Source organism: Acinonyx jubatus, chromosome B4 (genome assembly GCF_027475565.1).
Source record: "Acinonyx jubatus isolate Ajub_Pintada_27869175 chromosome B4, VMU_Ajub_asm_v1.0, whole genome shotgun sequence".
Lineage (NCBI taxonomy): Eukaryota > Metazoa > Chordata > Mammalia > Carnivora > Felidae > Acinonyx > Acinonyx jubatus.
The window spans coordinates 18,088,226-18,104,614 of NC_069387.1; the positions used below are offsets into that span (position 1 = coordinate 18,088,226).

General features: G+C 36.8%; 1 protein-coding gene and 1 long non-coding RNA gene across 4 annotated transcripts in view; one reads left to right on the forward strand and one right to left on the reverse strand.

Moving 5' to 3' along the window:
* The window catches only part of LOC128316295 (uncharacterized), a 58,520-nt gene extending 49,215 nt beyond the window's left edge, over positions 1–9,305 (reverse strand). The window contains exons 1-2 of the long non-coding RNA XR_008299940.1: positions 9,249–9,305; positions 7,217–7,321 (exon numbers count right to left, since the gene is read on the reverse strand). This is a non-coding gene — a long non-coding RNA (uncharacterized LOC128316295). The remainder of the gene's footprint in view (positions 1–7,216; positions 7,322–9,248) is intronic.
* Positions 1–16,389, forward strand: part of MALRD1 (MAM and LDL receptor class A domain containing 1) — a 754,681-nt gene that overhangs the window by 721,216 nt on the left and 17,076 nt on the right. The gene's annotated exons all lie outside the window — the stretch shown is intronic.

The following is a 16,389-nucleotide window of genomic DNA, read 5'->3' on the forward strand; positions in this document are numbered from 1 at the left end:
AAAAGCAAAATGAAGAGGAGAAATAACAACTGAAACCACAGAAATACAAAGGATTATAGCAATTATGACAAATTATATGCCAACAAATTGGACACCTAGAAGAAATGGATAAATTCCTAGGAACATGTAACCTTCAAATCTGAATCAGGAAGAAATACAAAATTTGAACAGATCAATTACTATCAAATAAATTGATTCAATAATCAAAAAAAAAATTCCCAGCAAACAAAAGTCCAGGACCAGATGGCTTCAAAGGTGAATTCTACCAAACATTTAATGAAAAGTTAATACCTAGTCTTCTCAAAGTATTCCAAAAAATAGAAGATGAAAAAAAGATTTCTATTCATTGGACAAAGCCAGCATTACCCTCATAACAAGACCAGCTTAAAGGCACTACAAAAAAACCAAACTACAGGCCAGTCTCTCTGATGACATAGGTTTAAAAATCCTCAACAAATATTAGCAAATCAAATCCAACAATACCTCTAAAAATGCATTTACCATGATCCAGTGGGATTTATTCCAGAGATAACTGTGGTTCAGTATTTACAAATCAATCAATATGATCTATCACATTAACATGAGAAAGAATAATAACCATAGGATCATCTCAATAAATGCAGAAAAACCATTTGACAAAGTATGACACTGACTCATGATAAAAACTCAAGAAAATGGGTTTAGAGGAACATACCGCAACATAATAAAGGCCATATATGAAAAAAACCCCACAGTTTACAACATACTCAATGGTGAAAAACTGAGAGCTTGTCCCATTAGATAAGGAATAAGACAAGGATGTCCACTCTCACCACTTTTATTCAATAGAGTACTGGAAATCCTAGCCATAGCAATCAGACAAGAAAAAGAAATAAAAGGCATCCAAATTTGTAATGAAGAAGTAAAAGGTTCAATATTTGCAGATGACAGGATACTATCTATAGAAAACCCTAAATACTCCACCAAAAACTAACAGAACATGATAAATTAATTCAGTAAAGTTACAAGATACATACTTAACATTTGGAAATCGACTGCATTTCTATACACTAATAATGAAGTAGCAGAAAGGGAAATTAATAAAATAATCCTGTTTATAACTGCACCAAAAATAATAAAATACCAAGAATGAACTTAACCAAAGTGAAAGATCCTTACTCTGAAACCTCTTTTAACACATTCATGAATGAAATTAAAGATCACAGAAACAAATGGAATGACATTCCAAGCTCATGAACTGGGAGAACCAACACTGTTAAAATGTCCATACTACCCAAGTAATCTATAGTTTTAAAGCAACCACTATCAAAATACCAATATCATTTTTCATGGAACTAGAACACATAATCCTAAAATTTATATGGCGCTACAAAAGACCCCAAATAGCTGAAGTCATCTTGAAAACAGAAGAAAACTGGAGGTATTACAATCCCAGATATCAAGATAAACTACAAAGCTGTAGTAATCAAAACAGTATGCTACTGGCATAAAAACAGACACATAGATCAACAGAATAGAGAGCCCAAAAGTAAACCCATTCTTATATGGTCAATTAATCTACAACAAAGTAGACAAGAGTATACAGTGGGAAAAAGAACATCTCTTCAATAAATGGTGCTGGGAAAACTGGACAGTTATATGCAAAAGAAAGAAATTGACCATACCAAAAACAAACAAAAAAGAACCTCAAAATGGACTGAAAATCTAAATGTGACACCTGAAACCAACAAATTCATACAAGAAAACATAGGAAGTAATCTTTGAAGACAGCCATTGAAACATTTTTCTAGATATGTCTCTTCAGGCAAGAGAAACAAAAGTAAAATTAAACTATTGGAACTATACCATAAAAAAGGCTTTTGCACTGCAAAGGAAACAGCTGACAAAACAATAAGGCAACTTACTGAATAGAAGATATCTCCAAATGATATATGTGATAAAGGGTTAATATCCAAATAAATAAAGAACTTATATAAATCAACACCCAAACAACAATCTACTTAATAACGGGCAGGGGATCTGACCATTTAGGTCCTCAGTGTCAGGTCACGACATTTTACCAAAGGAGACACAGATGGCCAACAGACACGTGAAGAAATGTTCAACATCACTAATCATAAGTGAAATGCAGATTGAAACCACAATGAGATATCACCTTATAGCTGTCAGAATAGTTAAAATTAAAAAAAGACAAAAAATAACAAGTGTTGGTGAGGATGAGGAGAATGAGGAACCTTCATACACTGCAGGTGGTAATGCATATTGGTGCAGCCACTCTACAGTATGGAGGTTCGTCAAAAAAAATTAAAAATAGCATTACCATCTGATCCAGTAATTCCACTACTGAGTATTTACCCAGTAAAGGTATATGCATCTTTATGTTTACTGCAGCATTATTTACAATAGCCAAATTATGAAAGCAACCCAAGTGTCCATTATAGACGGACAGTATTCTGTCCACACACACAATGGCATATTTCTCAGCTTTAAGGAAGAAGTAAATCTTCCCATTTGCAACAACACGGATGGATCTATAGGGTATAATGCTAAGTGATAGAAGTTTGTCAGAGAAAGACAAATACCATATGATTTCACTCATATGTGTAATTTTATAAACAAAACAAAGAAAAAGGAAACAAAAAAATCAGACTCATACAGAGAACAAACTGGTGGTTGTCGCAGGGAGGTGGGTGGGCAATGGGTGAAATAGATAAAATGGAAGAAGAGTACACTTATCCTAATAAGCACTGAGAAATGTGTAGACATTTTTGATTCATTATAATATATACCTGAAACTTAATATAAGGCTGTATGTTTTGCATATTTGAATTCAAAATCAAATCAAAACAAAACAAAAACAAAAAACCAAGAAGACCTTACAATCTACAGTGCCACTGAGGACCCTGGGAGTTCTTACCCAATACCCATCTATCCACCCATATGGGATACAGGTCACCCAGATAATGAAAGTGATTGACTTTTCCATGAACTGAGCAAGATAAGGACTCAGAATTAGATTTAGTGAAAGTTTAAGAAATTAAAGAAAAATATATCATCTCTTGCATGCCAGAATTTGCGATCAAAGATTTAGATTTGCAGCAACACCAATGTGTCACAGAATACTGGATAACTGCATTTGCGTTGGTGCCAACTTGTATGACTCCTACTTGATGAATTCTTCTCAGATCTCCAGCCTGTAATCATGGTAATTAGCAGGCACCAATCTTGACATCATCAATTAAGGAAGTCATTACAGAATTATGGTGTTCATCAGAAAAAAGAGATATGACATTTTCAATCTATTACTATCAAGAAGATCTTACTCATCTATTAATTCTTTAATTTCTTATGTGCCTAAAATATACCAGACAAAATGGATACAAACATGAATGAGAAACAGTCTGGACTTAAAGGAATTTGTAATCTAGTGAGAAAGATATACACAAAGCTATTAAATGAAATGCTGATTTTGTGCTAGAATGCACACTTATATTAGGGTTCTCCAGAGTTACAGAAATAATTGGATGAGTATTGTAACGTTTCTCCTTGTGTGTGTATATGTACATCTTTAAATATCTTAATATATTAACATACATAATATAGGACATTAATACATAAACATATTAATACATTTTAACAGAATAAGATATATTAAGATAAACATATTTCTATAAGATATGTTCATTTATATCATACTTCTATAAAATATACTTATGACATAATCATTTAAGTGTATTAATATAATTTAAAATACTAATATATGAAACAGATTTATCTTAAAAAATTCTCTCATGTGATCATGGGGGCTGCCAAGCATGAAACTTGTAGGGCAGGCTGGTAAGTCGGAAATTCATGTAAAAGTTGATGGTGCCAGCTTGAGTCCAAAATCTGTCAGGCAACTATCAGACTAGAAACAAATATAGGTTTCTACATGGTAGCCCTGAGGCAGAGTTCCTTCTTTGGAAACCTCAATCTTTGCTGTTAAAGTCTTCAAATGATTAAACAAGGTCCACCCACATTATGGAAGTAATCTGCTTTACTTAAACTTGGCTGATTGAAAATGTTAATCATACCTAAAAAGACCTTCATGGCAACATCCAGATGAGTGTTTGGATAAACAATTGGGCATTACAGACTAGCCAGGCTGACATATAAAATTAAACATCACAATATGTATAAGTTCTCATATTAACACAACTCATGAGAACATTCAAAAAGAAGCCTAAATTTCACTCCTACAGATGTGTGTGGGACAGCCTGTATAACTGGGGCTATGGAGACATCTCTCAAGCAAATTCCGTTGGCATTATGCCACAGCCTGACAGCCATTTCTCCTTTTCTTTCCCATTTCTGTCCTTCAGTTTTATACTTTCCCTTTGTCCTTGTTCTTCATACTCTTTCTTCAAGGAACTCTATTTCTGTTTTCCCTTCATCTGTTTCTTTGTTCATTCTCTTTTTTCTTTTTTTTTAAACATTTATTTTTAGGAGAGAGACACACACAGAGTGCAAGCGGGGTGGGGCGCACAAGAGAGGGAGACACAGAATGTGAAGCTGGCTCCAGGCTCTGAGCTGTCAGCACAGAGCCCAATGTGGGGCTGGAACCCAGGAGTGGTGAGATCATGACCTGAGCCAAAGCTGGACACTTAACCCACTGAGCCACCCAGGAGCCCTTGTTCATTCTCTCTTAACCTTTCCTCTCTCTTTCTTTTCTTTTTTTTTTTTTTTTTCAACTTCTGGTCTCTTCTCTCCTTCTTTCCAAACCTTATTAATGTTCCTCAGGCCTTGCCTCTATATCTGCTTCCCTTCCCCTTCTACACATTCTCCATGGAGATGTCATTCATTTCCAAGGCTTTATGCCATCTATATGCTAATGGCTTCAAATCATCTTTCTCTTCCTGAAATTCTGTTCCAAGCTCCAGATCCATATTATGTTTCAACCATTTCCTACACTTCCACATGGACTTTTTTTTTTCTAGATACATTGACTTTACACATCATAAGACATTAGTATCCGTCATTTCCATATTCTGGAACCTAACTTTGAGGTCCCAACAATAAAGGGTAACTTCATTATTTAAGCTGAAAAGCTTAGATATAAGTGATTGCCTTTATCACCCTGTCTGAACACATCAAACTCTTAGGTGACAATAATAACTCCTCTCACAGAAGAGTCACAAGAAATTCAGTGGAACTGGCTACATTCTGCAAATAAGAGGGTCCACAGAACACATATTTTGAAGAACTTTCAAAGACTACTAATAATTGGGGTCAGATACAACCCACTGAGGCTTACTAATGGAAGACGTAGAATCATTTATACTGCCATCACCCAATCTTTCATCTCTCCAGTCTACCATAAAGAAAGGACTGGAAAGAAGAGATAAAGGCATTCTTGGAGTCATTGTCTTTGGGGTAGTGCAATATTTATGGTAAGAGGTTTTACCACTTTCCTATGAAGAAAGGGAAGGATATACAACCACTAGCTCTACCCAATATCAAACGATGGGAGGCTCCCAAGAGAATCAACAGTTCGGATTGGTAATGCCCAGAAGAAAGGTGAAAAATCTGCAAAATTTGCTTCCTAGTGCTCATTAAAGCAAAGTGTAGAAGAAGAAAAGTTCTTAGGAGTATTTGACACATGTACCTTTTGCAGAAAGACACTAAGATAATTTTTGGCTTAGTGTTCTGAAAATAGATAGCCATGTGGGAGTATTCTGCATCTGCTGGCCTTAAAGGTCTGTGGCATAATATATCCTGGAACAGTAAGAGGGCAGGAGATGGGAATAGAGATTATACTGTATCACAGTTATGCACAACCCTCCAAAGGAATGGAAGAGAACCTAGAACTTCCTTCTTCAGTCCATTTGAAAAAGCACAGAGAACGGAGATAAACTGGAGTTGTAGGGTTGTTTGGGTACCTGTCAGTTTAGGTGAGGTAATGCCCCTCCTGGAAGGGAAGCAGGGGCCAGGCTGAGCTGAAGGCTGACACAACTGTCTTTCTTTTCTTTCTTTTATTTAATGATAGAAGGGGTCCAAATGAAGCTGACTTATACACACACAAACACACACATACACACAAACACACATAATCCATATACTATCACCATGGAGTCCATGACAGGGGAAGTCCACCTAAACAAGTCAGAACTACAAAAACTCATTGTGCAATGGGCAGGGGTGGGGTGGGGGCCCCCTACTGATAGTTGACTAGATATTAAGAATATTCCAGAGTTGCTTGGGTGGCTTAGTCGGTTAAGTTTCTGACTTGATTTTGGCTCAAGTTCATGAGTTGGAGCCCTGTGTGGGGCTTAGTGCTGAGCATGGGACTGCTTGGGATTCTTGTTCTCCCATTCTCTCTGCCCCTCCCCAACCTGCACATGCTCAATCTCTCTCTCTCACAAAATAAATAAACATTAAAAAAAAAGGATATTTCAGCCTCCCATTTCCTCTCTTTCTGTGTCCACACCAGAAAGTTAACCCTCGAGAAAAGTGATAGGGTGTCTTAAAGCCAGATCATGACCTTCATCATCTTCCTTACTATAAGCAGTGTCTCATGGTCAAATGTCAAGTGTGAAATGGGAAAGGAGCAGGACACAAACTGAGGTTAGAATCTGATATTACAGCTTTCAAGTGGACTGGACTATGTTTTAATCATTAAAAACTTTTAATCATTAAAAGCGACAATATAGTTATAAAATTTGCCCAAGATATGTGAACTGGACCAAGATCAAAGAATGATGATAGAACACAGTAGAAGTAAATGACTGTAAATGAAAACAAGCACTTTGATGTTTTTAAACTACCTCTCTGGAAGAGGCAGGCAAGGTCCAGTGCTTGAGGTTCCAGACAGCATCTCTGTCTGTGACCCTCTGATTTACCTCCCTGTCCACTTTACACTTCGTAGTACCTTCTCTTCTAATTTCCAAAATCTCAAAAGGTTTTATTCCCTATTACTGCCTAACAATAATATCACTCAGGACTGTACTCTCAGTCTTGCTAATGATCTTCTGAATTGCTCACTACACATCTGCCCTGAGGTCACTTGTGGGGCTGAGGAGAGAAGCCCCTCAAAGGAACCAGAGAGACGAGAACTGGAGTTGATCCCGTTCTCTCTACCAGGGGTCTCCTGACTGGAGGATGCTTACCAGAAGTCTCAAATACTTCTCCAAGGTACATGCCACAAGCACTTTCTAGGTGATGTTCAAATTTCACATACCTTCTTCCGACTGAGAAAGGTACATCCGGCCTGCCACTTCTCCTCTCTCATTTCTTCTTTCTTCTTTCACAGGTGGTCGCTTTACCTCACACCTATCCCGAATCTCTTTAAAATAAATTATAAGGGGGAGGACAGGAGAGGACATGGGGGGGGCAGACAAATAGAGGCATGACATGAGAATATAGCCTCCCAAAAAGAGATTCGTGTAGCAAGATATTGGAGTTAAGAAGTACTGAAAGGGGGAGCAGGAGAGAAATCTTTTGCCAAGTTACTTTTCTCTCTCCTTTCCCACTTAGAATGTGAAATTTCAATTAATTGAGATGATTGCTCTGGAACACATTTTAACATATCTATTTGAGTTGAACAATGAAGTCCGTCTTTTTCTGAAAATCAAGTTTTATTTGATTAGAAAGCAGGACTGACTTTGTCATTTAGATTTCATGGCAGACAAATTCAATAATTTGAAAGAGCTCACATAAAATATTTCAGAAATTATATCCTTTGCAACCACGAAACCTACAATAAAGATTTTAGATGCTAGCTTAAACATATAAGAGGAGATGCATAGTTTTTTTCTTCTAAGTTACTTAGACTCAAGTGACAGTGTTCAAAGACCACTGTACCAAGTTTAACTTTCCACCACCCCGCCCCTTCCAGCCCCTACACTTGACTAAAGTCTCACCTTTTCCCCAAAACATGTGGCTTTCCACACCTTCTGCCTGGCAGAGCTATCAAAACCCATATATTTTGGATACCAAGCAAAAACATCCTGGCATTCCTTCAGGTTTAGTCACTGAGCTGTCAGAATGTTGTCCTCAGGAAGACAATTACAGCATCATCATGTAGTGTTATTACTTAACTATTTCCATATTAACCAGTCTTTATGTCCCCAGTATCTACCTCTGTATGCATAATCGGTGCCCAATACAGGACACTTTATTGACCATCATTTCTTCTGAGCATCACCAAAAACACTGCTTGTGTCTATTGATTACATTTAAATAAAAAAGTTGCATGTCAAATTTTAAGTCTGTTGATTCTCCCTGAAAATAATACCAAATTGCGTTGCACAGGAATAAATGTAAGTAGGAAACTTGTCACTCTCTCTAAATAAACCTTATGATTTTCCATTAGATTTTATAAAAACAATCTGTAGCATAAGAAACCCTTCAATGACTTGAAAGAAATTTTATTAATTTTTTTAAAAACATAGGATGGAGCACTGCAAGCTCAGTGCTACATACAGCAATAAGCCTCTTAAAGTTGTTTTCAGAGATTTGTTTCCTAGATTTTATTATACATTCTGTGATCCTTCTGTTAGCTACTTGCTACCAAATATATTAGTGAGGACCCTTTGCAGGGGAAGAAAGAATCTCAAGCTAGCTTAATCAAAACAAAGAATTTAGTGTAAAAATGTACATTTCCCAGGGCTCAAAGATAGCAATGAATGGGGATGGGAAGACCTGGACCCAATGGTATTCTTATCTGCTTCTCATCTCTGCTTCTTTTTGGTTCTCTGCTTGGTGATTCTCTCTCTGAAGACATATTTCCTCTACTCCCTGTCTTTATTACTAAATGGTTTCTCCTAGTAGCTAGGTATCAGTACCCATTACATGTCCAGACATATGGAGAAACTAAATCTTTATCTTTTTGTCCCCAGTACATATTCCAAAGGTAGATTTTCTGATTAGCCTACTTGGGGTCAAGACTCCATTTCTGGTCAAATTAACTATGGAAGAGATATGAGGTAGGGCCAGTACTACAAACATGACTGCAGGGACTCTATACAAGGCACTGTAATGTGGGGCCATATGGGGGTCATCATGAAAGGTCTCTGTAAGGTATCTAGTATCCCTTTCCCCATGGCCCAATATCTAGCAGATTTATACTCCTGCTACTTTAGAGGAAGTAACAAATATGGCAGCCTTCTAGAGTTGTTTCACTAATCAAAAAAGTAGATGTGATAATCAAACATATACTTAGAAATCAAGTATAAAGAATACAAATGGTGGACTATTTATTTTTACCTTACCTGAAGCCATATAATACACCCACTTCTTTTCTATTTTAGATGATATCTTCTTTACCTGGGGAAAAATGGCAATATAGCTGTTTATTATGCTGCACTGTGGTAGTTACTCATGAAGGATTGTGTTAATTTAATAAATACACTAATTAAAGTTAAAAATAAACAATGTGACCTGAATGCGATCTTGGGAATGCCTAATGATTCAACTCCACAAACATTTATTAAGATGTGCTAATCTTGAGAAAGTTCCAAGATATATGATACCCCTGCTTTCTGACTCATAATACATGTTTAACTGTGATGAGTGTAATAGAAATGTAAACCAAAATATTTGGGGGGTAAGATGGAAGGAAAGAATAATCAAGAGAATGGTTGCTATTTGTATTTCTGATAAGAAAGGAGGTGATTAGGATCCCAAAAGCTGAATCAGCTGCCTGTAACCCCATGGGAGATGCAGATGTTCTTATTGTTTGAGATGGGTGAATGAGTGGCCCTGGCCCCTAAATAACGTATCTATCCCTATAATATTATATCCTCTCTACCGGACCTTTTGCCAGTACAAACACCATGTTGATAATGTGTACCTTTGGAGGAAAGTTTAGCTCTTCTTCTAGTTCGAAATCCCTGGATAGACCTAACTTGGGCCCAGGAATGAATACTTATCCTTAACAAAAATCGAAACCCCACTTACCCTATGCCTCAAGGAATTCAGTTGCTTTTACAGCTACGGTGTCACTAGTGAGCCTGCCCTGGTCCCAGGGCAACAATCAAGGTCATTTCATAATTCTTGCAAACCTTTTCTCTTTCCACTGTGCATTTGCCCACAAGAAATACTGCTGTTAAGATCTAGGAACCTAACTCCCCAATCTCAGTCCCTGCGTATATTGTAGCCATGTCCTGCCAATCTTGCTAACTGTTTGCTTTGAGCTAGAAAAGGGAAATGAGAACAGGATTTCAAAATCCTCCCCTTCTCCACAGGGAGCATGGAGCCTGCTTGAGATTTTCTCTTTCTCTCCCTCTGCCTCTCTCCCCTGCTCTCTCACAAATGAATGAGTCAATCAATGAATACAAAATCCTCCCCTTAAAAATGGTATTGGGTCACATGTGATCCCTCCTCTTCTGCCTCTCTCTTCTTCTCTATTTTAAAGAGAAGCCTAGGCCACCTGTTCCCTGATACTTTTCCCCTAATTCTCGTCTGTTTTCTTTTCCTGAAATGGTAGAAAAGAGACAGAGTATTTAGAGGAAAAAGTATTTGTCCCAAGACTGTCACATTTCTACTCCTCTTGTAACCCACTTCCTACCCTGTGACCAGAGACTTCCTGGAGCCAGAGCTCCTCTCATGTGAGTGGGGTGAGTGGTACACGGGTCAAGTCTTGAGCCATCACATGGAGGCAGCATATTCAAGGGAGCTAGCAATTCAGATGGATAGATGAAGAGGGCTACAAAAGGGATATGGAATTTGTATGGGGACTTGAAAGATAAACCAGGTGGAGATGTGGAAAGGGGTTCAAAAAAAAAGAAAATGTAGAAACTCATGTTTAAAAAATGGCTCATGTACCTATAGAATATGGGAGGGGAACAATAAATTACAGATAGTAAAGTATGTTGTAGAGAGGTGATTAGGGTTTTGAATACCTACTTAGGAGATTTCAATTCACTTAAGAAAAAAAAAAAAGAGCTGAGTGCTGGCCATTTTGTCCTTCCCCTCAGGTCCACCCCTCCACTCTTTTCCATTAAAGAGGGTAGAGAAAGGTAGAAGGTGAGTCTGGAGACTTGGCCTTCAGGGATTGCATTTATGGGCTTCTTTGTCATCTGAATTTACATTATGTTTGGCCAAAGTGAGGTACTTTGAGGGAGGAAAAAGAGAAGAGCTGGGTTTTCATCACCCTGGCTGCTTCCTGCAATGAAGTTCCTGCTGGCTGCTAGAAGTCACAGGGCTGTCAAAAGGCCCTATGCAAACTGCAGCTACCTTCTCCAGTAATCTCTCTTCTTCCTCCTTCCAGCCTACGGTGATAACAGGCCTGATGACTGGCCCAGTCTACTGTGCTATCGCTTACTGTTTCTCTACACCCTGGCCATACCTTTGCAAACTTTCCCTTTATCAAATACTCAATTTCCCAATTTGAGTATGTCAGCTATTTTCTGGTAAGGCCTTAACTGATACAAGCTAGGAAAGTGTTTTAAGCAGAAGAATGACAAGATCATATCTGTGTTTAAAAAAAAAACAAAACGCAGAGCATGAGAATAGATTAGAAAAAGATCTAATCTCTTGGGACATAACCCTTCATACTCAAGAGGTTTAGATGAGAGATGATGAATACTTGAACCTAAACAGTGATGAATGCCTTAATATAGGAGATGAGAAAAAAGCAACTGTCAAAGTTGATTTGAGAGTATTGTACTTAGGCGCTGTATGATTGGTAACACCACTAACAGAGATCCAAAAACTCAGGACTAAAGATGGATTTGGGCAACTGGAAGAAAACTATTTTGATATTCTGTATTTTCTTATGTATAAAAGTCAGTCTTGCCCAAACTATAATCATTTACAGGCTGCCCCCACAATTTAGGGCCTATGTATTATGTTTACTATCACTCTTATTCATATATTTATCTCTAGTTAGATTTTTTTTTTGTACTGAGCCTTCTCCTAAGAAACACTAATCATGAAAGCATGGTTTTGAAGTGCCATCCATATATTTTTGTCCCACCTTTAATATAAAATATAACTATAAGGTTAAAATGTTAATATTGCACAAATTATTCCTTCTTATAACCCACGTTACACCTTCTACATAATGGGAAATAATAAATTATTTTAAAGTTTTCTCCCATCTCCAAAACTGCATTATTCAAACAGAATATTGAACTTGGTTCTTTAGGCCCTGATTATTCTCTGGTTGTAATGTAACTGTATTACACCTTCAGATATTAGGGTGTCTTCAATCTGAGTGGTGTCCTACCTTTATATTTGTATTATAATTCCCTGAGATAGTTAATGCTTAAATTTGTTTATTTATTTTTGAGAGAGAGAGAGTACAAGTAGGGTAGGGGCAGAGAGAGAGGGAGACAAAGGATCTGAAGCAGGCTCCAGGCCCTGAGCTATCAGCACAAAGCCCAACACAAGGCTCGAACTTACAAGCTGTGAGAACATGACCTGAGCTGAAGTTGGACACTCAACCTACTGAACCACCCAGGCACCCCGAGACAGGTTAAGGCTTATTTAAAAAAATTCCTAAATTACAATTCAACTATTAGACAAGATAGTTGACAAATCTATTTGTATGGTGGTCTTGACCAAACAACTGATGGTTAAAAACAACAATGTCTGGAACTCACTCATAATTCTATTTGTGGATAAATCTCTGGAAAGCAGGGACAGCATTATTTGTTTATCCTGTACCCAGCCTAACACAAACTATGAATTTCATAAATAACATGTAGGGCAGATGAAAAATCAGATGGTTTGGATCTGTAGGTTTACAATAATATATGAGTCTTTGGACTGAGGCTCTATGGGCTAAATACGCCCAAGACATAGAATGAGTGATTCCAGTTGCCATCTTTCCATACTATAATGGCCAAGAACTTATTAGTCAAAGAAATATAGGGCAAGTTTCCAGAAATGCTATGTTTACTTCTTCCTTTCCATAGAAATAAAATGTAAAAGGGAAGACTTTCAAAGGCTAATCACAAAAGTGGCATCCTCTGTGAATCTTCCCAGATCACCTTGGACAGAAAGAAGTAACCACTCCTAAGCTTTCAAAGCTTTGTTCTCAGCCTTGTTTTTCACTTACCATATTGACTTTTGGTTTGATGCCTCATAACATATTTTGAGCCTCTTGATGGCAGGATCCTTGTTCTATTCATATTTATATTCCTAAATTCAACAAGTAGCAATTAGGAATTCATTTCAGTAATGATTTTATTGAATTGAATCTTTCAAACTATTTACCATAGGGTGTTGGAATCCAAATGAACATTTTATATTCCAAAGCAATATTTTACTTGCCTTAGTGCTCCAGAATTTATTTGTACTAGAATCCTTGCAGAAGACTCTAAACATTGGGATATCATTGTTGGGTTTTCCTGAAGAATTTCCATCCAGCTTGACTGAAGTGTATCATATTCTGTGGAAGCTGAAAGCAAATAAAGGAATACCAAATGATGCCTACATGTGTAACCCTTGGAAGACTCATTAGTGAGGCCCATGATGGGCTACAAATTCAGTCCATAATCAGAAGCTTAAATCCCAGAATATTAATAACAAACATTAGAGGATACCAAAAAACCTACAAGTATAATCATTTAAAATTTATGGAAAAAACTGAGCATCCAAAAGCCTGGGAATTTCAGGAAATTGAATTTAATTGAAAGAGTAATTGTGTCCGCTCTCAATACTGTCCTCATACTAGACCATTTCATTGAGATGTCTATCCATATGACAGATTTTGCCCTGAAGTTTCTGAAAACACTGCCTGGTATCTGACACCTAATCTTATCATTCTGATTGGTAATCTGATTAACAATTTTATTTATATTATTACTCTCATTCTATTTTCTTAGAGAAATCTTTTCCAAATGAGTGTATAGATGAAATCTTTTTAAGAAAGTAATATTCATATTTTATACAGGAACAAAATTAGAAATTCCATTTGAATTTATAATACATTTGCTATTTGTACTAAATATCTAGTAATTCTTTAAATAACTAATTCCCTGATCATTTGAGATACTGACTAAACAAAATCAGTTTATATGCAATTATGAGTAATACAAGTCTTGAATAATGCAAGCTTTATGGTATAAGTGTATATATTGCTGTTGCTAACTATCCTATTTCAAATCTATAGTCATTGGACACAGACTCCAACTAGTCTAATAAAATCTGTGTAAAACTTATAAAGTGCACTCTACTGCATAACAGCCCCACGTTCTAATTATTTGATCTGAAGACAGGCATTTTGCCATATTAATACAGGTGACTGTTTGGTAGAAACAGTCCCCAGGGAAGGATTCAAGGACCTTCACAGCAACCTGTCCCTGTTTACTATAAATCTTACATAGCAAGAAGACCTCGTTTCATTTGTTTCCTTTGTCCAAGAAATCAAAGTGGATGAAAGTGTTGTAGGAAAATCAGAGTTGCTCCTCGAAAGAGGTAGCCTGTTTCAATGAGAAAGGACAGGATGCAGAAGATAAGTGAGGGGGTGTGTTATTAGTAAATCATATAGTTTTACCACGGCATGCAGCAGACACATTCAGCACCTTTGGAGAATCAGAATGCTAAATGTTTTTCTTCATTAGAGTTTACTAAAGGGTAGGATGGGATCAGTTTCATAATTTTTCTTCAATAATTGCTTTGCTATCCTCCTGAGAGATTCTTTTCTGCTTTCAAACCATATTTCACACGATTTCCCCTTAAAGCATCCTTAGGGATACTCTTACTAGTTCAACAATCTGTTTACTGTGTTAAAATTTCTAGCTCACTAATGAATCAAAAGACAGAATGACAACAGAATGTAAAAGACCAGTTTATATGCATCTTTATAAAAACGAAACCCATAATTCATAAACTGTTAGCAACCCATCCATGTATTTGTTGGCAAACATTTATTAAGCACCTATTTTGTGGTAGGTATTGTGCTAAAGATGGGAATACAAAAATAAATAATAATTTATACTCTGGTGAAGAAGGAATATAGAAAAGCAAATAATTCCAATTCTTCAAGAAGCATATATTAAGCACATACAGTCACTTCCTGCACAGAAATGGAGAAACACAGGTAAAGAGGCTCATGTTGCTTCAGAGGTGAGAGTAATATGGTGGAGAGATTGAAGGGTGTGTTGTATTTATCAAATCTGAATTCATGAACTAAAATCTACCAGATGGAAAGGAGGAAGAACATCACAAAGACAGAACAACTTGTGTAAAGGCACAAATTGTGACAGAGAACAGCATGGTTAGTGTGAATAAAACAAAGGTAATGTAAGAAAAAATGGTGGGAAATTTATTGGGCATCAACAGGGAATGATTATTTGCAAGAAACCTATATAAAATGCTAATTTGTATGCTTGGGTGCTTATAATTTCTAATTATGTTTTTAAAATAGGCTGTTTGAGAATAAACAAAATACAATTTTATTTTCCTCCTATTTTTTAAAGTATATGCTAAACTTATTCATAGATCTGAGAGCTTTAACTGTATATATTAATAAATCCAAAATAGAGTACATATATATTTTTAAATGTTTATTTATTTATTTTGAGAGAGAGAGACAGCAAGGGAGGGGCAGAGAGAGAGGGAGACAGAGAATCCCAAGCAAGCTCCACACTGTCAGTGCAGAGCCCGACACAGGGCTCGAACCCACGAATCATGAGATCATGACCTGAGCCAAAAACCAAGAGTCAGACACTTAACTGACTGAGCCACCCAGGCATCCCCCAAAATAGAGTATATTTTTAAAAATTTGTGGAAACTCATGAGTCATAATAAAATAAGCCCATTTTTTTCTAGACAGATTTTCATATAATGCTGTAAGTTTTAAATTGTCTAAAAAGATTTAAAAAGCGGTAAGTTGCTAGGTGATTGCTAAGGGAAATCATTAAGACTGATAATTAACTTCAACATTGCAATCAGTTTCAATCAAAGAGATTATGTATCTAAGAGAATTCAATAAGGAAATTAGAGAGAGTTTTCATATAGAGCAATTTACATGGAAAAATATTTCATTCCAATTAAAAAAGTACTATATGTTCTGACAGTAAAACGCACCACACGCACTGGAATACAAAGAAGAGAAGTTTATCTGGCTCCAGAGTGAACGAAGGGTCTGGCCAGTGAAGAGAGCACTTAAGAGCAAAAGCAAGATTTATGAAAAAGCACAGCCCTCCAAAAACTTTAAGTAGTGCAGCAAGGCTGAACTGTAAACTTTGAGAAGAAATGCTAACAGAGGACAATCAGGAAAAACTGGTGAGGGGGACAGATTTTAGCTTAGGCAAATGACTTCCCAGGGGTTGGGGCAGGGTGGTACAAAGCTCAAGCAGGGGAAATGCCTCCTGGTATCCTGCAAATTGTAAAACCATCTCACCTCCCGCAAGATTCTAATACATAACAACTTAATGAAGATCAATTGGGAAATACAAC